Source organism: Diadema setosum, chromosome 17 (assembly GCF_964275005.1).
Source record: "Diadema setosum chromosome 17, eeDiaSeto1, whole genome shotgun sequence".
NCBI classification, from domain to species: Eukaryota; Metazoa; Echinodermata; class Echinoidea; order Diadematoida; family Diadematidae; genus Diadema; species Diadema setosum.
Genome location: NC_092701.1, coordinates 34,550,175 through 34,575,418, shown reverse-complemented (window position 1 = coordinate 34,575,418; position 25,244 = coordinate 34,550,175). Strand labels below are relative to the sequence as shown.

The 25,244-nt window shown below is 39.7% G+C and overlaps 1 protein-coding gene across 1 annotated transcript in view; it reads right to left on the bottom strand.

The window, feature by feature from the left end:
- The window catches only part of LOC140240380 (influenza virus NS1A-binding protein homolog), a 60,810-nt gene extending 39,980 nt beyond the window's left edge, over nt 1–20,830 (bottom strand). The window contains exon 1 of the mRNA XM_072320151.1: nt 20,745–20,830. The gene's annotated coding sequence lies outside the window, so the exon portion shown is untranslated. The remainder of the gene's footprint in view (nt 1–20,744) is intronic.
- Nucleotides 20,831–25,244: the final 4,414 nt, after the last annotated feature.

The following is a 25,244-nucleotide window of genomic DNA, read 5'->3' as shown; positions in this document are numbered from 1 at the left end:
AAAATCCGCCCGACCGACCCTATTTGAAAATCTCATGTTACGCCAATACAACCTTTTTTTTTTTTTTTTGCCTTAGCCATGTAAAACAAAGCCCTCCATCCTCCCCCCCCCCAAAAAAAAAGGAGCTATGTTCTCGATAGACCTTATGCATTGACGTCATCACTCGCTTGACAACCTCTCGCGACGCCATCTTAGAGGGCAAGCGAGTCCTTGACATCGCAGAGGCGTGCAGCTAGTTACGTGCTTTTCCTATGCGCGCTAGCGGCGATCGCCTCACTCGCCGCCAGTCCCCAGGCTAGTGGCAGGTTTTTTTTAGCATCAAACAAGTTTGACATGACATGACACATTATGCAGCAATATTTGGGTAATTTTCTCACATTGTGCAATCGAAATACTCACAGTAACTACAGAATTCCTAGGTTATATCGCAGAAATTTGTATCCATAGCACAACATCGCTGTTCGCTGAATGTATGTCGCCATTTTGAATTTCATTAGCCAATCACATGCGAGGTACGTGTTTTAGTAAAAAACACGTAGAAATCTACCTCACATGTGATTGGCTAACGGATTCGTAGGTTGATGAGCTGTTACGACCGCTGGTAGTTGCATCTTTTTTCATGAAAATTGTGCCAAAATGTTGGATATATCATTAACCTGGTGAGTGCAATGCATACATCGAATGTCGATTTTGCTATACAAGCTTGAATTTCCCGATCTAGGGCTGTAGATTACATGCAATAGAAAAGACAGTAAAAGAAACACCGATGTTGTGTGTAAATGCCCATTGCCTCGCGTGTAAAAGCACGCTCTAGCAACGCATCGCTTGCCCTCTGAGGGAGGGCGCCCTTCAGTTAGTAAGACCGTGTGACGTCATATGCATAAGGTCTATAATATTCCATTACCAAAAACTATGAATCTGGACTTGTAGCAATTCCTGCATGCCAACACTACCTATTTGAATCCATAAAGGAACAACGTTAAGGGGCATTTTATTTTCATGAATTTTGCAAGAGCCAAGATTTGCAAAATTAAAATGTACACGAAAGTTCTTGTGTACACTACAATTTTGTACATTGTATAGCATTGAATGCCAGTGGCAATTTGCAAAAACTTTATGCCACGAAAAAGGCCGTTAGCTCACATTTATCAGCATTTTGAACCGCAAAAAAGGCTGTCAGCTAGTACCATTCGAAAAAATTTCATGCTGTGAAAATATCTTGCTTTACAGTATGCAAAACTGTTGAAGATCATACTAAAAAATGTACTACTGTATACGCCGAATATTTCGCGAGGTTTTTATTTTCGCGAATTTCGCGAGTCAGGTGCTATTCGTGAAATTAAAGACACGCGAAAATATTGACCCTGATCCCCATGTGAATGTAACACACATGTAAACTTTTCCGTTCCAGTACAAGACTCCACGATCGCGAATTTAACCACTCGCGAAATTTTAGACTAGCGAAATATATGGCGTATACAGTAATTGTGACAACTACGACTCTGTGTAACTGACCAATGTCTGCCAAAAGTAATTTCTCCTCACAATCTACAGTGTGTAAGATTGTATGCACTTTACTCTCTGTCAGTTGTGTATCTGTGGTGGCTCCAGGCAAGAAAGTGCTGGAATTGTCAAAATGTGCCTGCACTGAATAAATCAAGAAGGAAACCCGAGATATGACTTTCAGAGCAAACTGAATCCATTTCTATTTTTGCGACAACAAATGTAAATGTAAAAGGTCATTGCTCAGAACAAGTATAATTGCACACAAACAGAAATAAATAAATAAATAAATGAATAAATAAATAAATAAATAAATACATAAATAAATAACTTCCCTTAGCTCGATGCATCATTTATGATACTTATTTCTAATTCTCACAAGCAAAATATATGTCAACCATGAGCTGCCAAGTTGATATATTATCCAGAGGAAATATTGTAGAACCATAAATATTCGCGACACAATATTTTGCAAACTGAAGCCAATGGCATCTTTTGCAGGATTAGATTTTCGCGAATTACCATCAATTGGCATTCAATGCAGACAACTATACACAAGAACTTTTACGTGCATTACTGTGTAAGCTGTTATTTTCGCGAGGGTTTAATTTTCGCGAATTTCACGAATTGCGGTTGGATTGTGAATTTAAAAACACACAATATTGTCTCCATGCGCTTTGTTAATAGAGCATTAACGTAAGCGTCGGAGTCGATTCGCGAAAACAACATCTCGCGATGATGTCAATGACCTCGTCATTCGCGAAAATATCTGTACGCGAAAATAACGGCGTATATAGTACAATTTTGCGATCTTGGCTCAGTGCGAAATTTCTGAATATTTCATGCACACAAAATTTTATGGTTTTACAGAATTCAAAACTTGGTCTACTACAGTTGAAAACACCACCTTGAAGCTGTAGTCCAAAACAGGAGCATGAATCAAACATTCAATACACAAGTTGAAGTCTTGGTGATAATCTTTAATGGATGTATGTTATACGGTTTTTTTAATCAATGTAAGCAGTAGTTCATATAGTTCATGACAAACCTTCGCTTCATGCAAGCTGAAGTTTTGATCTCTTCGGGAATTACAGCACACTGAAGGCAGTGGCGCTTGCCATGAGGGGTTAGGTATATCATGTTCCATCTTTCAGTAGATGCATGAATAAATCATACCCGAGCAAGCATACGCTCTGTAATTCATCAATGCCACTTCCAATTGCAACGCTTTATGTTTGCCATGCGTGCCAGTCTCGAGCCTTGCCTGGCGTGGACACTACCATTCATGCTCCAGCAATTCCTGAATGATTTTAAAGGCTTACTCGATCCAGACATGGAGTTATTGTATCATGAGATGGCAAAAGACACTAAAGGGATTTTCAGTGCCTCATTCCATTTGTTTAATGTAAATGTCATCGTTCAGCACTAGTTACTATTGATATTTATCTGCAGAATCATTTACCATCATGTCCGTCTGTGGCACTGAATATGGGCACAACTACTGAACAAGGACATAATGTTGCCTGTGGTTTCATGTGCTCACATACAATCTACTGACTACTATAAAATGATGAAAACAATATATACAATGACATTTAGACACACTTGGTAACACGTTCTCTGAATATGTTGTTGGGCTTTGACTTGATATCATTAACCACACTCTCTTAAATATGACATGATTCCACATCTTTTTTCTTTCTTTCTTTCTTTTTTTTTTTGGCATTATTAAATGTCCTTCTTTTGATTCCATTTTAGCCACACTCGGCAATCTTTACAAGACAGTAAACATTTTCAAATTGTTTTTCTTAAATTTAGTTCTTCATTTTGTTGGCTAGCAGCCAGCTGCTCAATATTTGATGGGATCTTCAGTAATTGACCTGGACTATTCCCAAAATTTATATGGCCACACCATTAACCAAATGGAAAAAACCAGAACCAAAACAAAACAATACCCCCCCCCTTTGAAACAAAATAAAACAAAAGAATACTACATACATTTCTGAAGTGAAAGGATAAGATGAGTGATGGCTTTGATATTTCTCCTTCTTTTTTCACCTGTTTTTCCTCGAAATATTTCCATCCAGTTTGGCATGGCCTAAAAGATTGTGCCGCACACTATAAATCAAAATGTTTGTTTTCTAGAATTCTGACAAGAAAAAACGTCTAACCACAGACACTTCAATATTGTTACTACGAACAGTATTCAAGGTAGGCCATGTAAACGCATGAGCTACCAAAATATCACTTGAAATTCCTTACTATTATACACTGCCATGTTCTCCTTGCAAATAAACGCTCATATCTTAAACCCTTGCCTAACATCTTGCTTTCCCCATGCCACATGTACACAAATCAAAAACTATAAAAATAAATGTATACAAATATACATAGATTCTTTTGCTGTTATATCTTCTCACATAAGTGTTGTAAATGCTTCCACTAAAATACATCCCCCCTAATTTCTGATTTCAAAAGGGATTGTGATAGGCAAACAGGCAGACTACTGGAGTGTTGCATATATATTGATATTATATGTATAATAAAATGACCTTTACATTCTTCTGCATACACAGTTTCCACAGCAACCATAAACACTACACCGAAACACACAAAGAAAGAGTGCAAAACCCAGTGAAGCCGGGAGAACCTCTCTTCTATTGTAAATCAGCATTCTTTTATATTAAAAAAGGATCACTGAAGCCTATTTTTCCTTTTTGCTTATGTTTTGCTTTATTTGTTTGTGTGTTTTTTTTCAGGCTGGGATACAGAAGTCACACTGCAATCAAAAGTTGAAGCTTTCCTTGGGGAATATCTGCGATATTGTCATCGTCCTCGCTGCAGAGTCTCCTGCTGGTGGAAGAAATGACGTCTACCAGATTCTATGCTGTACTGGGGGGCAAGATCAGGTTATTGAACATGACACCTCACACAAAGGGGGTCAGAGTCAACATAGTGGGGGTAGCATTGTGGGGGGAAAGAAAAGCCAAACAAAAGCAATGTTGCCAGGCAACCATATCCAGCTGTTGATGGTGAAGAGATCCCCCACCCCACCCCCCCCCCAAAAAAAAAAAAATAACTGAAAAAAAAAAAAAAATCGGCTTACGGGTAAACACACCACAAACTTAATAAAAGAAGAAATACAATATATGCAGTACTCCCCCATATTCTGTGAAATCCATTCCAGGTTCCCCAACCCCTCTCAATATTATCGGATTTCTGTAAGATCTGTATTTTCTTCTTGGGCAGAATTGTAGGCACACTGTTGTTCAGGATGCTTGCACAAATCAGTAACTGTGCATTACATCTGGGATTATACCTCTATAAGAAATTCTATGCAGACATTATACAACAATTGTAGCAACAAATTCAGCAACCTTCGGGATCAAGGTGGGATTGCCATCCAAGAATTTTGCTTTTTGCTGCAAATCCCTGCAAGAGACATGCAGATTTGTAGGACAAGCTGTATAACAATTACCACAAACTTTTACTCAACTGTTCTCTATGCTCAAACAGAATAAGTCAAGCTTCAGGAACTACTAAGTATAACTTTTAACAAAATAAAATGACACAAAGAAGTACAACTGTACAATGTATTATAGAAACTATGGTCAGGAATTAGCATGAAATTTAGTACACACACACACACACACAACATACACAAACACACTAGTAATTCGAACATCCCAAGTTCATATGCCTACTTTTCCCTTTTTTTGTTGTTGTTACAGTTTCTACAGCTGTAATCCCTACAAATGGTGATGATGATAATGACAATGATGACGATGATGATAAAACACCATTTATCTGCAGAAACAGTCAAAGGTACCCAGCTCCCACAATGTGTGAATAAGTCAAGCTTCAGGAACTACTAAGTATAACTTTTAACAAAATAAAATGACACAAAGAAGTACAACTGTACAATGTATTATAGAAACTATGGTCAGGAATTAGCTTGAAATCTAGCACACACACACATACACAACATACACAAACACACTAGTAATTCGAACATCCCAAGTTCATATGCCTACTTTTCCCTTTTTTTTTTTGTTGTTACAGTTTCTACAGCTGTAAGCCCTACAAATGGTGATGATGATGATGACAACAATGATGACGATGATGATAAAACACCATTTATCTGCAGAAACAGTCAAAGGTACCCAGCTCCCACAATGTGTCACACAACATTCACAAGTTGCTGGAAAAAGTAGGTGTTCAGTTCAGATTTGAAGGTACAGTTGAACCTCTCTTATCCGGCCTCCCTTTATCCGGATCTCTCTATTATACGGACGCAATCTCGCCGTGATTTTTGTTTTAATAATTACGGGAGGAAAGGGGGATTCCTAACTCCTTGAGAACTCCTACACAAACACACATGAATTACATATTACTTCGAACATGATTAACATACATTACATCAAATTTCCTTCCAAATTGCTTACCTTCAGACATTTTAACATCCCCAAACATCCCCAAATGTAACAACGAATGGTTGCAGTATACACATTACTACATGTGGTACTACAATTCGCTACATCAGTACATGTGTATGTATATCATATGTACCTGTATAAAGCATTGAGTCTCCCGTATCCGGCCAAATCCCTTATCTGGATGAGCCCCGGTCCCGACTTGTCCGGATACGAGAGGTTCAACTGTATTGAGGTCATTACAATTAAGAAGTAGGATTGGCAGTGTTCCACAAAATGTGGCAAACAAGCATGGAAAGATGAAAGGTGAACAGAGAATGCATTCTAAAAACACTATTTGTCCTCCTCTCACGTCATCACAGATGATTCACACACACTCACCTCTATATATTCCATTATCTTCATGGTGGTACAATGGCTGTGTGAGCTCTGCCCTCCCAAAAAATTAAAGGATCCCCCTTATTTTTCGCTCGCTGCGTGCCAAAAATTAAACTTGTGAAGTATGTATCCTAGACAAAAGTGGAGGAAAACACACTGCCCTCCTGCAAATACCCTGCAAAGAGAGATGGGTGATGGGTTGATCCAGCACAAATGAGGAGGATCAAAAAGTCTGGATTCAACACCAGCCACCCTCTGCCACCATTCCGAGTTTGCCCTCCCTGGCGTAGAAGCACAGAGAAAGAGGACGCTGCCACGGAGCAACTGCTCCTTTTATACACTGCCCTCCTTGTCCCCCATCCCCCCCTTTCTCAACCGCTTTCAAACACCTCCCGGAGGGAAATCAATGGACCTCTAGCCCTTGTCTTCATCTAACAATTGCACAGGGAAAAGGTGCTTCACATCATAGACAATAAGATGGAACTGGAGCATATTGGGCTGAATAAAGACCGACTTAGGCACTCCTGGTGCCCTCAACCACTCACCCAGGTCACCCCATTGTTTCCTCATCTCACGAATCAGATGAAGAGACCCTGTATTGATTACTTCAGTGTGTACAAACAATAAGGTTGCAAACAACCATCTGTATGGAAGATGGGGGGGGGGGGGGGAGGAGTGCCAGTGGAATCTGTCATGGTTCCTATCTTAAAGAAATAAAATAAAGGGAATGACACCCAAATATTTGATGTTGACTGGGAGAATGCAGAAATATGAATAGTAGTACACTATAGTACACATCAGCGAAGTTTGGGGAAAATCAGACAATTCTTTGATATTAAGCTTTTTTTTTCTTTTTTTTTAAATGTTTCGGTACAGCCATCTCTAGATATGAGAGAACTAAAAACAGTTTGTGACATAATGTACAATTTGTATGTACAACTATAGAGAAATATCAGAGAATTTCACAAAAATGTCATTTTGAATGAAAAATTCAAATATTTTCAGGACTTCTTTGACATATATTTTAATGTGGCAGTCAAAAAATATCTCTCAATCTACATGTAAGTTCCAGAATATGAATTGACCTAATAACCAATTTTGTTTCAAATTCGCTACTGACTGACAATGTCTTGTGAACTACACATTTTAATTTCAAAAGCTCTACCAGTCTACAATATTGCTGAATACGAAGGCAGCATCATCAGAAGCTTAAAACTCACTGGCTTTATCAGGGGTCGCACTTAACTTTTTTTTTTTTTTTTTTTTTTTAACTAGCCAGGCGGACTACTTAGAATCAATTTTGACACTGAAGCAATATTTTGGCTAGCCAGACGGACTAGTAACTTCAGAATTTTATGATTTTTAGCTAGTCCGACGTCATTTTGGGTGGCCAATGGCCAGCGGACCATCGCCAATTTCGAACCCTGCTTTTGTATACATTATTGCTATTTCTATGACTCGAGTACACTTCTTAAACGCACTTGTCTGATCAATACTCATTTGTCATGGACGACGATTTCTTGGCATTTTTATTGCGTGTGCAATACGTACTGTTGTAGCACATGACAGAATGCCTTTACATGCACAATGTTTTCACTTGTACCAGATAATTAGGGTAATGACCATCTGCAGTCACTGTACACCACTTTGCGATGCCATACTCCACACCTTGTGAAATGCCCATATCAGGGCAGAAATTATGGACCTTCTTGGCATGGGCATGTACTGTAGCACTCCACTGCCTCAATGCATCCTAATTCTCATTAATACGCAAATTTGAATTTAATTTACAAAGTAATGAATACAGAACATAAATACACTTACAAAACACCCTTATGCCAAAAATTATTAGTTCTGTTCCATTCAAGAAACAGAAGGTAGGTCATCACAATTTGCCTGGTAATAAAAAACAAGACTGCCTTGTTCCCCTTAACCCAATAATCTTTTCTTCAATATTGATACATGTACCACGATATTGCATGAATAATGAGAACAAATGAAATGGACGACAGTACAGGCTTCCTCCACATGCATCTCTTTATGTACATAGTGTAGCTCTATTTTTAGATATGCTACAAGTCGGTCCAACTGTGTAAGGAGCAGGATACATCGTGAAAATCTCATGACGGAACACTGTCCACCACAGACGAGGATCAATGCAGGCAGTGGGCTTGAGAAGGAAGCAAGATTTGGATGCAAGAGCAAGCAAGGGAAAGGGGGGGGGGGGGTAAAGATGGAGAGGAGAGAGATAGAGATGGTGGATCGGAGTGATGTCTTGCATTGATCAAAGATTTCCCCATCCTCTCTCATTTGGGAGTTGAACCATCCATGAGCCGATGGTTGCAGTCTCTACCTGCACTACGTACTGTCCTGAACGACAGGCAGGCTGGGTAATCTTCGCATTTCATTTCTCTGTGAATGCAATGCTGCTAGGTCTTGAAATGCTGATTTGATGGCACAATTTCACATAATCGACGCATACACACAGGAGACACAACGGTATCAGACTGCACGAAGCTACCATGTACACCTCAATTCAAGATTTGTTCATACTGGTGATGCATTCAGGCTACTTCCAGATGCTTGCATCCACCCACACAGCCCTGTTATAATGCTTGATCATTATCTGCCTTGGAACACAACATACATGTACAATGTTAACACCATCATGACCCAAAACGCTTCCAGGATTTCAGGATACGATTCAATAATGATCCTCATTCGTCACAGCAGGCACATCCTCAAGAGGACAGGAAATGAGAATACATGGTGGAGTCTATCACCTCATAACAGGATAAGGATGCAATCTAAATTATTTCCTGGAATTCATGTGTAATCACACACATCCAGAGAAGAAGTCATGATACATGTATATCACGGGCAGACATGTCAGACTCAAAACAGAAGTGCCCAACAGTCACTGCAAGTGTGTATCTGGACAAATGAGTCACTAACTGTTTTTTACTCATCTGCCATTACATGTATTTCTCATTCACCTGCTCAAATTTGGCCCTTTCTACCATTGATATGTTGCATATATTGCTTTTAAACATTCCACTCATGCTGGGAGAATTGTGATGAATGACCTGGTCCAGGAGTGATTGTGGCGGGTTTGTGTAATTGACATTTTAACCTCGTAGCTCACAGAAGGAGGGTTGTGATTGGAAGAGGATCAAGAAAAAAAAAAGGAAGAAATCAACAAAGGTTCCTGAAGTTCAGATTTTATGGCTAGTGACAGAGCCAAGTTAGATCCAGAATGGGCTGCTGCACAACTTACGAATAACATGCACCAGAGGGCGGGAAAACTAGTTGTATCATGCACTTTCCTCGAAAATGTGGTCGGCATGCAGTCAGTCTGTACCACTCACAGAGTCACAGTACACATACTCTACTCAATCGTATGATTCACAAAGTGGAAGCCACTTGACTGATCCACATCACATCATGGTTGCTTTGTCGCTTTCTCCTTCTCTGACATTTCAGTTCATCAGTAAAATACATTGCAGGATTTTTGTAGTCACTGCCATAACACTTAAAATACAACAGGGCTCGACATTAGTGTAGGCCTGGCGGAGTGGGGGAAAAAAATGTCGGGACACCAAATTATTGCAGGTTCTGTTATTCACTTTGCCAATTAAAAGTAGTCAAGAGTTACAACTATTAAACAGGGCTCATCATGTAGAAGACTATGGACAGATAAAGGTATTGGTGGTATAAAACATAAACATTTAACCCCTAAAATGAGCAGAGCAAGTCAGAGTCAATCTTGTCCAATGTACTACATCATTTCTCTTTGACAGAGAAAAAAAAATATTTGCTTCGAAATAATTTCACAGGGTTTCAGTAAAAATTCTGCTCATCATCAGCTTGTGATTTCTTCAACTTTAATATTTTTCAGACTGAAAGGCAATGAAGGCAACTGGAGGTTATGACGGCAAAATCACAAATCCACAGCGTCGGCCGTCTCTGGGCATATTGACATCTCCCTGGCATGGGTGATGCAGTTTACACCTCGCCACCAAGCACTGTGTGAATTCTCTGGTGTCTGAACAGGAGAGAACTAATGCAACGGGAGCTCTACAAAGAAAGATCTCAGATCAAAGATATTAAATGATTTAATATCTTTGATCTGAGATCTTTAATAAATCTGTGCACCCTGATGTGACCTATGTAAACTGCAGTCTGATATGAGCAATGGATGATGTGTACACACTGTAAGTCACAAGTTAAACTCTCCTGCCCTTGCTTTCTAGTAGCATTTTGTCTACAGTAGATGTAAGTCTCACACACTTGTATAATCCTCATCCATCCCTAACCACATGATTACTGAAGAGTATAACCTTTTCTTTCCTGGAAAAAAGAAGGGGGAACAGAAGAAAAGAAAAGCAGATTTAAGAACACAAAGCATGAATCGTTGGTGAGGTACATATGTAGGCGAGCTCGCCTCAAAGACTGCAACTCTTGTCGTAAACAACATCCAGCTCCAAAGGCTACAACTCTCATCGTAAACATCAGTGAATATGAAATCCTCAGGCACATACTCGTCACAGAACTTGAGCTCTTGGCTACTTGAGCTGTGTATGGTACCGCTGTGGACAGAAAGGCCCTTCACATTGGAGCCTGGCGCTAGAATGTACATCAATTGCCAATGAATGCACCAAGACCTTACAGAGTCAACCTTTTTCTTTTTCCACTTTGGACCAGAGTCTCTCCCTTTGGCTTAGATTTGTTTGTTCATTCTGCTGTTTTGAATAATTTCAAGAACATTGTTTTTGGTGTAAAGGCTGACAGCCTAAATGACAAGCTATTTACTTTGTAAACATTGTCCCTGACACAATTGTAGGCAGTGGCATTTACCATCCTGAGCAATATGATTATGATGAGTTTTTAAAGAGACTAAGATTGCGGTACTTTCATCTACCATGCCATTGCATCATTTTTTTTTTTTTTTTTTGGGGGGGGGGAGTATTGTAAATGGTTCCTTGGCATGACTTGGCTTAGCAAACTTTTTTTTTTCAGAATCACCAAACTAATTTCACCAAAAAGAGATACATAAACTGTCTGCCATATTTGCATCTGAAATAAAATTAAGGACTAAAAGAAGTCATTTGTTGGAATGCTCACTCGGACACTGGTTGCTGTGAGACTGCTTCTTAGCAACTAATCCACCTTGGGACAAAATTCATGTACTTTTGAATTTTTGGTCAGACACTCGGGGAAAATTTGGTGTAGTTTAAAAGAAAATCGCAAGGGGTCGAGTGAAAACTGGTCTGAAAATTGGATGATTTGACATTGATTGACCCAAAACAGAAAACTGAAATGGAGAATATTTGGTTCACAACACAAGCGGAGAACCTGTTCTGGCTCAAATGTCCAAAGCTATCGTACACAATTTCAGAAAGGCTAGACGCACTCTGCATGGTTAAACACAAAATTGTGCACCTAATGCCAGACTTGTCAAGTTCATATCTTCACAGATGGATGTTACACGCATACTGCAACTCTCTTTGATGGCTTTTCATGATGCAATACTTGCTTTCCAGCCCCAATTCATTATCAGGACAGTTAAACATCCGTATGAACACATATGTCAGTGATAACCCCCAGCGTCTTTTCTCTGCTGCCGCCAACTGATGTCTTCAACTGACAAAGCATCAGTCACTGAGGCATCAGGGCGGCAAGGTATTCATCACGTTTGAGCCAGCGATAAACTGTTTGGGAGGGGACGTGACCTATCGGCATGTTTATCTTGGCAGACAGTAGCCAGCGTGTGTTTGGATGTATTGCATCATGACCACGCTTCCCCAAGACAGGCAGATGTTATCCTCCTCAAAAATTAAAGGTGCTAATCACACTTTTCATTCCACACACTCAAATGTTACAGATTTATTGATGTCTTCATATAGAACACCCCCCCCCCCCCCAATATCATTTGCATTTGATCTCTCAGATGAGATTCAAGGAGTCTGGGTTGTGCTACCCAACTATGTGTATTTCACACAAACATTGCATATGGCATATATACCAGTTTAACATTATGTACATGCAACATACACACACTACACATACACACATACAATTGTATGCACATGTGTGTGCACGGACAGTTCGACCTCGATTATCCGGCCTCCTTTTATCCGAAAATCTCTATTATCCGGACACGTTCACGCAGTGAAGGACTTTTTTTTTTTTCATCCAAAAATTGAGAAAAAACAGTGACTTTCATGGATCTACTTCACTAATTTCATAAGATGTGCATGATAGGTTTCTCAATATCCAATGAGGTAAAACATGTATGATTTTCACATAAAGATAGAGGCCTACCTTATTTTTGTGAAGAAGGGACTACAATTTCGCGCAGGCTAGCATAGATTACACAACCGTTTCGGGGTACACTACCTGCCTAGCTGCCAGTGCACTGGTACGGCAGCTTGGACGGCAGCTACATACATTAACATTGTGTCTCCCATATCCGGCCAATTCGCTTATCCGGATGAGCGCCGGTCCCGACATGGCCGGATAATCGAGGTCGAACTGTACTACATGTAACTGCATTCAAGACACAAATGAACACGGATACAAACACATGTGCATCTTTTTTTTTTTTCTCTCTCTCTCTTATCATTGTGAGCAGTCATCCACGATGATTAAATGCATGGAATGTAAGCTTCAGGAGCTGATTATTGACATTCCTGTTTTCTCCTAGTACCAATGAGACAGCAATGCATGGCTACGTTTCCATTGCCCAGTACTGTTCACGGGTGGGGGTATAGCAACAGTTTCAAACAGCAAAAGATGGCAAAGAGGGTCATTCAATATTCACAAACACCTGCTTACTTCCATGGATGCTTTTTCTTGACATTCTCTGACAATGACATGAGCAAAAAGCTATAAAATGTGTGATTTACACGTGTATTACATGTAGTCCCCTTGTTCTTTCAGAGTGGCAGACACAAGTAAAAATAATTGTCATAATTTTCCATGTCATCAGTAAATAAAGTTTGAGAAAGAGAAGTTACTGGATGTATATCTGTAGAAACACTGCACTGGTGGGATAAAGACTTTCTAGTGTAAATAAACAAAGAGATTGTGTACTAGAATTTTTTTCATCATTACTTGGATACCGTCATACTGTTTGTGTGTTTTTCAAATTAACTCAGCATATGTACTGACCATAATCTGTTTTTCACCATGTTTAAAGGGAAAGTCTGGACGATTATCAGCCGTTTCCCGTGTAAAGAACAATATTTCATGAACCTATTACCTTTTTCCCCGATGAGAAAAGACCATCAGATACATTTACTATGATTTAAAAAAAAAAATAAGGTAATTCTTTGTGTTCGCATCCGTCGCGAGCAGCCCTTCGTACTATCTGTCCCAGGATGCATTGTGCGTGATGTATCAGGCTCAGTTTCCTCAGCTGAAATTACCGCGAGCGCAGCCCAGCTACGCATCAATCTCCCATTACACTGCTGACTGCGGCGCGGTATCTGCATGCCTGCCAAGGGCTGCCTAGTTGGCGCTACCGCAGGAGTCCGTACACCGCTTAGGAGTAATGTTGCCAAGCGCTGTAATCCTTTATTCAAATCATCTTCAATACATAAAATCCGTCAAAGATTAATATAAAATAGTCACAATTTTATGACATTTTCATTTTATTGGAATATTATATGTATTGTAATATTGTCATACTTATTTGTGTCCATCCCATCATTTACATGTACATTCATCGGCTACTGTATTGTTGCCACCACAGTGATCAGGCATACATTCACAGAAGTACGTCTGCTGCTGCCAAATGCTATCACAATCCGTGATCACTTTTTTTTTTTTTTTTTTTTACTTCTGAGTGTGAACAATCTGAGTTCAGTCTGTCAATTTCAGAATTATTGCCTCTCTTGTTGTCCGAGACTGTTGAGTATGTCTGACGGTGGTAACTTACGACCGTATAATTTTGAACCGCAGAAGAAACGCAAGCGCCAGTGCCGCCGCCGGTGGGGAGTATGACGAGGCTGAATCAAGTAGTATTTGTAAGTTTTGACGTCAAAGTTGTCAATTCTAATATTGGAGAGCCATCCGGCGCACCTTTCCCGCTCATTTTCTGGGTTGGCAATGGCAAAGAAACTCTTCTTCTGGCCAAATGCTTGACACATCGGCATTTTCGCGTGCGAAGTGAAGCAATAACATACACATGTAGATCATGCCGCGTGCATCCACGGATCTGTTGCATGGCCGGAACCAAGCGGTATGCTACCGCTTGCTCGACCCGCATCGCCGTTGCTCATGCAGGGCTCCCCGAGCCAGCTGACGCTCCAAACACAGAGCAATGTGGGGCTAATACGTCACGCCGTCACGTGATCTTTCTAGCCGGTGTATGGAAATTGAACAGTTACGATTCAAAATTAGTGATGCGAAAAAATAGATTGTGACGAGTTGGGAGGGTATTTTTTAATGAAACTTAGTCATTTTGGTCTTTGATTTATGTAGAAATGGTGAAATTTAATCAAAATCGTCCGGACTTCTCCTTTAACTTTCATGTGTGTATGTGTTGAGTACCATTTATTTTAACAATATTACTTAAGTCGAAACCTTCAGAATCTGAAGTTCTTGTTCTTGTTGAGCCCAGATATGTTCCAGTGTTTATTACAATAAAAGACAACAACCACTCCTTGCAACCCTAGTTCTAACAGCAACAAAAACAGACATTGATGCACTTGGTTTTGTTTCACATTTCCGTTCATGTAAGAAAGAATCGACTCTTGAGCACAAACATTGGTTCTGACAAGGAAAGCACACAACATTTCATATACAATTATTGCTTGTGTCAATACACACATCCACATACAGTAGTCTACTCATGTACGCATGTACAAAGGTTTTCACATTTGATTTTTGCCATGCGAGTATCCATCATCGAAAAAAATACCTTCACATAGTTGTACTGTAGATACCCTTTCTATTCCCCTGTCTGACCCAGAGTGTGTAAATTGGTATGGTGCAATGGTGAAGAAATGCTAATGGCAAGGCCCTCTAGAAAAAAAAAAAAAAAATACAGAGGCTACCCTTGAGAAATCACATACATGTGTAGGTTACCATAATTTGGTACGGCACCTTTCATCATCATTACAGGTACGGTGGAGTTTCGGTTTAGATGGGGCTGCAGATTTCCAACATTTTGCCTGTGTGTTTGTGAGGTACCAGTAATGAGAAAACTCTTACTATGAAATATGAAAGAATGTAATTCTTAGAAGAATTCACAGGTTATTTGACAAAAATTGGTCTTGAAATGGCCAAGATATCTACAAAGGCTATCCTAATAAAATGCAACAGGCCACAATTTTCATTAGGATCTCAGTCATATTTCAAAACCAATTTTCATCAAATAAATTTTAAATTACCCTAGAACTTGTATGTTCTTTAACATTTCAAACAGTGGTTTCTACATACAATATACAATGTATAGATTGGTATCTTTGAATAAATTAAAAGCTGAATCCTCGCCTCAACCAATAGCTATACCATCCCTTTAATATTGCCTTTGTGAAGAAATGTTCTGTGAACTACAGTACAATAACCTGCTGGCCACATACATTAGGGACTTTTTGATTTGCACGTTGAGCCAGGCGTCACCCTGTTATGACGTAGTTTTTACGTACTGCGCATGCGCGAGTGTCGACCCTCGGCTCATCGCACAAATTTCGAACGCGTTAACCCCGGTTATCACCGTCCACCCAAATCGGTTGCGCCGCGCTCAACCCACCCTTGCTATGACGTCACACTCCTCTCGGGTATCGTGCGAAAAAGCACGATGACTCTCGGGAAATCCGTGCTCAGTTCACCTGTTTTCCTTTTTCTTTCGATATTCTAATTGCATGAAAGCTTATGATCTTGATACGTCACAGCAGCAGCGCTGACATACAAACTACAGCCTCTGGTACCTACTTTATTTGCCTGTTTTCACTGTTTCGCACTTTGCAACTGCCTACCGTAGTCCCACACATGCATTTACACGTAATGCTGTACGCAAACAGATTTTGGTGCTTGGCCTAGCTAGTGCAGCAGTGCATTTGCCTAGTAGTCTTACCATGCATCATGTTTTAAAATCCACATAATTCCTCCCAGGATACGCATCTAGTCAAAGACAAAATAAATATGACAAGTACAGAAACGAGTCGCAAATTCCGCTTATATGCACGCAAGGCACAGGGCCAGCACACGCTACGAGATGTAACGCCGGCGCCCGAAATCGAAACGTGTTTTAGCAGCGGGTCAACGTACAGACGTGACGCCTTGACGTACGGTTGCGCTCGGCGGCACGTCCTTCTCGTTCACCCAATCGAAAACTGCCTATTGTTGTAGCTTGACATTTCATTAGCTCAGTAACATACTGTATTACATGCATAGAGAGCTCTACATTTGGAACACACACACACACACACAAACACCCATCCCCCCAAAATGACTCAAACATCATGTTGATTAAAAAATGAGTATTGTCAAAGTGGAAATTTTCGCACATTTCGCGCAACCTGAAACTAGCGCGAGAATAAAAGCACATTTTTGCTTGCCATACAATGTATGTTCCAGTAGTCGATGTCTTGATTGCGCAGAATTAAAAACCCGCGAAACTCTTCTTACCCATGCCGAGCATGAAAAATTAGTCAAGCGAAAATATCCATTTTTACAGTACATACAATACACATCAAATGAGAAGAGCTGTTGACAAGGCACAGAGACAATAGGCCTACATATATGTACATACGATATGGAAACAAAGGATGAGGATCTTATGAATAGGGCCTACATAAAATCTATCAAACAGCTATGCACAAGATTGTATCTGAGTTTCATTCTCCTATATATAGCCAAAGGTACAGTGTACTCCAAGGTTATCAGCAGTTATCTTACAGTATCAAAGTTTGCTAAAAAGAACACAACACAGTATGCTCCCATAGCAACCAACACAGTTATAATAAAATTTTGTTATTACAACAAACATAGTTTGAATTCTTGTTACTTGTACATTCTAGTCATTCACAAGCACAACTAATGAAGTAAACCCAAAGGATAGCGGATTGCTTACGAACTTACATCTATAGCACAACAAACGTTGAATGAGCATCTCTAAATGGGTGAACATTTTTGTGTTTAGATAGAAATTGCTAAATACACTCCATGAAGCTGTACCACAGAATGTTTGAGATTGTGAGAAAAATGTGTGTACTGTACCATAGATAAAGCATGTGCATTGCATGCAGTATGTTACATCAGACCCTGAAGAGAGTGTACTGATGGGATAAGACATTTTACCAAAGTTTCTTTTTCTTTTTTGTTGTTGAAAGTACACTGTATTTCTATGAATGGAGTACAATTGTACTGTGTACATGTAGTTCTCTGAGAGTTAACGTCAGCCTGTAGTCTAGTCCACTAACGTTATGGAATCACACTTTTTAGAAAAACTTCGGTTCTCAGGCGGTTCCCACCTGTTCCTCAGGTCCTTATTAGGTTTTAAACAAAAGCAAACAAAGCAATTTTTTGTTAAAAAACAAAAATTTGTACATTCACTAGGGCCGTAGGGGTCTACTCTTGCGATTAAAGTGCACAAAATTTCACTTCAAATACAGCAAAATTTAAACTCCATGGAATGAATGATCAGATTCTCCTGAATAGAATCATCACATTAACAGTAGTCGCAGGAAAAAACAAACAAACAAACAAAGAAAAAAAAAGTTGTTCTGAAGTAACATTCAGAGGTCTGCTGAAAAAGAAAAAAAAAATGGTCACCTCCTCCAGTGAAATCACGATAGTGCAGCACTCCAGCGCAGTGTTTCCAGTTTGCCAAAATTTTTCTCAAATTGATTGGTATCAGAACTAGACTCTAAAGTTAGAGAAACTTCCTGGAGGCTTACATTACAACAAAGTTGGCGTCTTCAACAAAAATCTTTTTTTTTTTCTTTTGCATAATCATGCTCGCTCTAGAATCATCTAGACTTCTAGATCTATTCCTGTACAGATTAGACAGCCTCTAGCTAGACTAGACTTGACCCTAAGGTTTTCCTTCATCCTCTTCAGTCTTCACTCTCACAGAAGTAACCAAGTTTGCATTTCAGTGAACTGTCCTGCACTCTTGTGCTGTGCAGGTGTCTCACTTAAAAAAAAAGAAAAAAAGAAAGAAGATCTTCCAGATCAAATGTTGTAATTCCTGAAAAGACCTTTCGGAAAAATAAGATATGCGGCAGAACCACAACTACCAAGTCTCATGCATATGTGATTGTTGAGGTCTGTTTCACGATCTCATGCATGGCACCCATTTTTCTCAAGTATCTGGAGCAAAGCTCAACAAAAAGGGTTAAAGTGATAGTTGCAACTGAAGGTATATTTCCCTTTTGTCTTTCATAATAGATCTAAATTTACATTGTAGAAGATAAGCAAAAAACAAGTCACTCAAGTATACACCAGATCGCACCATAAAAAAAAAAGAGCTAAAAATTGAAAAAGCTCCCTACCGTGGGAGGGGGCCGAGGGACACCCCCCTCCCACATGCTCCCCCTGCTCAGTCGCTTCATTCCCTCACTCACGCACATGTGCACGCGCCAAGATGCAGAGTCATGAAAATCTCACTCATAAAAATTTTTTGAACTTGGCATCTAGCTGCTGAACAGCAGTAAATTAAATTTAAATTGGTAACTCTCGAATACAAAAATATGTCCAATTTCATTTCACGAGTCACATGGCTGGCTGTCCGCATTTATGTGCCAGGCGGGCAGCCATTATAAAATTAAGTTAATTAGACCTCTAGACTATAACCAGATAATCTTGGTCTTGGACATAGTTTGCACACATGGTAATAATGTCAATAACAATGACATTGAACGCTATATTAAACATAACGTAATCTTATTGTAAGTTACAAATTAACTATACACAGCCCAGTCGCCGCTGTACATACGTAGCGCGACAGGGCTGTACCAGCGAAGCTCCAAACACGAAGAGGGTCCAACGATCGCATGCGATCGGATTCACATGGCTGGCTGTCCGCATTTATGTGCCAGGCGGGCAGCCATTATAAAATTAAGTTAATTAGACCTCTAGACTATAACCAGATAATCTTGGTCTTGGACATAGTTTGCACACATGGTAATAATGTCAATAACAATGACATTGAACGCTATATTAAACATAACGTAATCTTATTGTAAGTTACAAATTAACTATACACAGCCCAGTCGCCGCTGTACATACGTAGCGCGACAGGGCTGTACCAGCGAAGCTCCAAACACGAAGAGGGTCCAACGATCGCATGCGATCGGATTGAATTTTGATACTTTAGATCATTTTTTTGTCACTTCAAACTCATCTGACGAACAAAATGATAATGAGACTTCATATCTATGCCATGAATATTGAAATTTAGATTTAATAACTTACCTAAAATGATGGTTATTATGCAGCATGTGTGAACATGGTGAACGGTTCACGAACGGTACATCGTCTTTCACGCCAGGCCATTTCCAATATCCGGGAGGTCACATGATCTGAATGCCCTTTCAAAAGGTCGCGCTGTCGACCGTGCTGCTACACCAACACTCAAGCAGCGCATCACACGCACGCAAAAGATTTCCGGCGCCATTTTGAATTCTGCAACGATGAACCCCGACGGTGCTCTGTTACTGTTAGGGAATCCGCCAGAAAGTATCATTTTTTTTTTTGGTTCCACGGACTTATCACGAGGGCTCTCAATGGACTTACGAACCTTCTGTAATACAAGCATGCACTTAGGCCTAAGGTGAGTAACGTTTGGTAACGTGTACATTGTTTATAAAGAACGTATAAATTTTCATGAGTTTTGTAGTTGTGTTGTGGTTCCCCACTTTGAAGGTGCCCGCTCGCTGGTCAGACGCTGTTTTCGCGTAGCGTATTAACAGCGTCTGGTCGGGCTAGTTACAAATTAGATCTTCATAATCAGAACAGTTAGGGGCATATTCTGTTTTAAATTTAGAGCCCATGGCAATGTTAAGCCAAGGCCCTGGCCTTGCCCAGGTTAGTAGGTAGCTGACCGGCCTACCCGCTACGTTGGAAATCGCATGACTGACTTCATGTCTTCAACTTCATCAATCATAGACTAACGTGCCAGTCCAGTACATAGGTAGATACAGTACAATGCAATCCATGGGAAAGTATCGTTGTTTAGAGCAGAGCCCAGAGGCAAGATACTAAGCCTGCGTCTTGACATGTAACGTGTTACTGTTAGATCCTTACGTGCAGTTCTAACGTTCCTTCGTCATGTTCGTGGCCTTCGGCTTCGCATTTTCCATTCACTGATTCAGCAGACTGTACAATAAATCACACTTTCAACGCAAAGGGAAAATGACTGGCTGCACAAAATCTATTTCTCACTTGTCACGGAGTCAAAACGGAATTGAAACTCACCTTTGTCTGAAATATACTTTAATATCCTCCGTTTCATCCATCTAAAATTCACCCTGTGTTAGTAAAATTGAGTGAGCGCTTACACACGTACACATGAAAACATGTGCCCGCGCCAAATCGAGAATTGAGGGAGCGCGAAATCTCGCCATCTATCGAATATAAATGGAGAAGATACAGAGCTGGTGATAAAAGAATTATAATATTTGTTTTAAGAAAATTTCTTGTCTTATAACGATAACAAAAAATGAATCATGGAATAAAAATTTTGTATGCTTTGTTATGGTATGTTATTTTTATGTATTATTTAATATTTTGATATTCATTTTACATGATATTAAATTGGCAGCTCATTCTAAAATAATGAATATTCATACGTGTGCTGTTTCTAGGGCCCCTGCCACGTATGTGGGGTCGTCATAGGCGCTTCATCGCCGTACGTAGAGCGCGGCCATTGTGCAATCCGTCGAGAGAGGGCTCACTTCAGCATTTACATTAAAAATACTTTGATTCGGTCTCCGTTCGAAACTACTCACTAACGGAAGATGATGACTCAATATCTGACGTTATTAAAAAAGTTCAGAGTGGTTATCAAACATATTAAAACTAAAGTCCAGAGGAGCAACACATACACGATCTCTCACAAAAAATCAGAACGTTCCTAGCTTAACATTCACTTCACAATGCTCGATATTTTAACCATGTGTCGCTATCATGCATGAGTCGGTCCCATGGGACACACAGACAGGATCGTAATTAGCATCAGATTTCAACACATTTTCTTGACGTTTTCATATCTTAAGTTGCAATTTTTTTGTGAAATGTGATAGTCTTTTTGACATCATTTAGGACATTTCTGACAATTATCTGTGGTTTCTGTTCATCCTACAGTTTTTTTGTGAATCATTTATGCCCCTTGCATTTGACCTTGTGTTACTGCTCAGGGCTATCGCTTCACGCTTACGGCAAATCAAATGGATGGTCACCGCGCGCGGGCTCTGCTTCACACGCCCGACACGGGTTGTGCAGATATCATGCGGGCCCGCGGGGTAGCGGAGCGGGGCTGGGCGGCGCGGCCGGGCCGGGCCGGGCCGGGCGCGGGCAGGCAGAGGGAGGATGGATCAAGGGAGTATGTCAATATTCGTTACACTACTTCCTATATTGTGCTACTGCCGTCACAAGCTTACAATCAAACTTCCTTCAATTAAAAAAGACTGGATTGCACATGACACTATACAAGACTGCACAACTCTGTATGCAAGTGAAATCTACTTTGAAATCATAACTTCATTATTGCCATGCTGTTATCATTGTCATCACAATACAAGTGATATGTAGGTACCACTACCAGTATCACTATCAAATTGAGACTGCAGAAAATTTACAGGAAAGCAGAAAATACTGGTAGCTGTCATTTGATTAATTTGTTTATCAATAGATACAGTGCAACATAATTTCATCTGGCATACGAGTCTACCTAGTTCAAATTATTTGTTTGTTGCTGCACATTATTTTGTACGTACATCTCAACAACTATGAACAGTTGAGTATGCTACAGATGTCATGTCATTTGATCCCATTGATTCTATGATTGTGTGGCAGAAGTATCTCAACAACGTATGAACAGTTGCCTATGCTACAAATATCATATGTCATTTGAACCCATTGATTCTGTGATTGTTTGTGTGGTAGTAGTATCTCAACAACTTTTTACAGTTGGCTATGCTACAAATATCATGAATATGTCATTTGAACCAATTGATTCCATGATTGTTTGTGTGTGGTAGTAGTATCTCAACAACTTATGAACAGTTGACTATGCTACAAATATCATTTGAACCCATTGACTGTGATTGTTTGTGTGGTAGTAGCTTGCTAGAAGCAACTTTTGTTCAACACTGGGTACCCCACTATTTTCCTACCCCTATATAATATAGTGAACACCATCACCTTTCATTACTTTGGTTGCTGAATAAAAAGAAAAAAAAAAACTTGACCAACTTTCATTGCATTAACTGCATGGTTTTGCAGCGCGAAAATCTGTACTTTCAACAAAGAACCAGGAAATTACATCTCTCTGTGCAACACTGATAAAAAAGTATGAGCATGCACTGGATGGAAAGTCAGTACATCACTATAGCAGCAGCTAATACCAGTGCTTTTTCAGGTCATGTCACATCATTATTGTGTATTCTGTCAAATTCATCAACAAAGATACAAAGTAAACAACCGCCGCATGCACTGTCACTTTTAATAGACACATATATCACGTAACGTATCATGTATATTTGATATAGAAATTATGTACCAGGTACTTTTTTTTAAATTTCATTTTTGGCACATGATATGCACCATGTATGGCAAGTATATTATTAGACATGTGTTGCAAATTGCCCGTAGCAACCTACACGTACCACGTAGATCTATCAGTGTTGTTAGGGTCTAGTAGATATATTATTATTAAAATAAATACTATTACTAGTTTATATACAGGCTACACTCAATACAAGATATTGCAAAGCCAATGTGTAAATTAATGCTGGAATTAAAACCTTAGGTTTATTACTGATGATCTGATTTAAATTACGGCTAGACCTGTAACAACGACAGACTGCCGTCTGACTAATGTAGCGCCGGATTGTTAGCACTCTAGCTGGCTACACATAGGAACATAGTCCTTTCTGGTCTATTTTTAATAATAAAAACTTATTAACCAATGAACCATGCAGTACAACATGCACTCTGCATGCAAACTAGCCTATAAACCAGCAAAATAGCACGACATAATGCAGCGGCCAGCCGCACAGGCATGCGCCAACTCCCAAAATGCACGTTCACGCATCGAACAATGTACGACGTGGGACCAAATCGCTGCGCCTACGCACAAGGGGGAAACGCGAGCGCCACACCGATAGAAATAAAATTCTGCGGCTATTTTGTCAGGAAAGAATGTTATATTTTTTCCGCTAAAGAGAAAAAATGCAATACCAAGGGCAGTCTACTTGATCGTTATAACAGAAACAATAACTTGACACGAGATCATAAATATATCACCTCAATATAATAAAAATCTGACGCTAGCAACGCAACAGGTCATATTTCAGTAGCCTACAGGGTTCACGAAACCTCATTATACCCCTAAATCAGGAGGATGGGTCAATGAGCAAAAAACTGTAGGATGGAAGCCGACTGCATAAAACAGGTAGACATGACCTCTTTCATTCAAATTTAAAAGGAATAGATACAAAAAATTGTCAAAAAATTATTATTGACATGTTATTGATAGGCTATAAATAATTTGCATAAAGTCATATTTAATGCATAAAATTAGGGTTACAAAAATGGACACTTATATGGAAATTTTATTAAGATCTTGCAACTACGAATGTAGTGTTTTGAACATATGAATATGCATGAAGTGAGGAGACCTATACTTTCCACCCTCATTCTGTTTTTATTTTTCTAGTGGCCATTCAATACAGGGGTAATTAAAAATGCAGAGCTCATCAGCGACGAATTGTTCATGTTGTCAAGTTCGATTACGTCATAATCAATATGGCGACGTACGTATATGCACGCACCCTGAATACGTGCTGCAAGAACGGGCGCTTCGAGAATTCCCTGTCCATGGGAAGGTGAAAGGGTCAAGAAGCGTGACGAAACAAAACAAATCGATGATATCGTCGGTAGACCCGAACCCCCCTAAATTACTGCCAAACATTGAATATTGGAAATGCAGCACATGGCAAAGGAAACTACATTCGCCAAGATTGGATACAAGATTAATGGTCAGAGGAGAGAAGGGGGAGATCTGATACTCAACTGGAGTGCATTCATAAAAAAGGTTTGGATTTCTGAGTTTGATCAATATTGCTCTTTAATCTCAGTAATATTCGACATAATATGTTTGATGGCCACAGAAAGATTGCTTTTTCATGGAGTTGCAATGCTTTGTCATGTGGGGAAGGCCAAAACTGAAAAGTTGCAATTTAAATGACTCAAGTTTGGAAAGTCATTCGATGCCTTTTCCTTGTTGATAATTGAGTCTCCCCAATGTCTACGGGTTGTTATTGACATTAATTATATAATATAGTCTGCCTTCATCGGCATTGGTTTGTTTGTTTTGTTTGTTTGTTTATTTGTTTGTTTTGGTCTGTGTGCAAAATAACTCAAAAAGTTGTGAACGGATTTGGATGACAGTTAGGCCTACAGCTAGGCAAGAACGGTTGAGGAATGACACAAGGAATAGATGATTAGATTTTGGTAGTGATCCAGGAAATTTGTATGGATTTTATGAAGGATTTTCGATGTTTTTCAGGTAAGGTCAATAATATTCAAGTGCGCATGCGTTTGCATACGCGCACTCGTGGCCGTGGGAGTCAAGCTAGCTGGAGGCAAGTCGGGCGCAGCTGGAATTGATGACGTAACAAAAGGCTTCTATACTTTGAAATCGGGCGATTTCAGCATGCATTGTGGAAAGAACAAGATCAGTGGTGGCAGGGA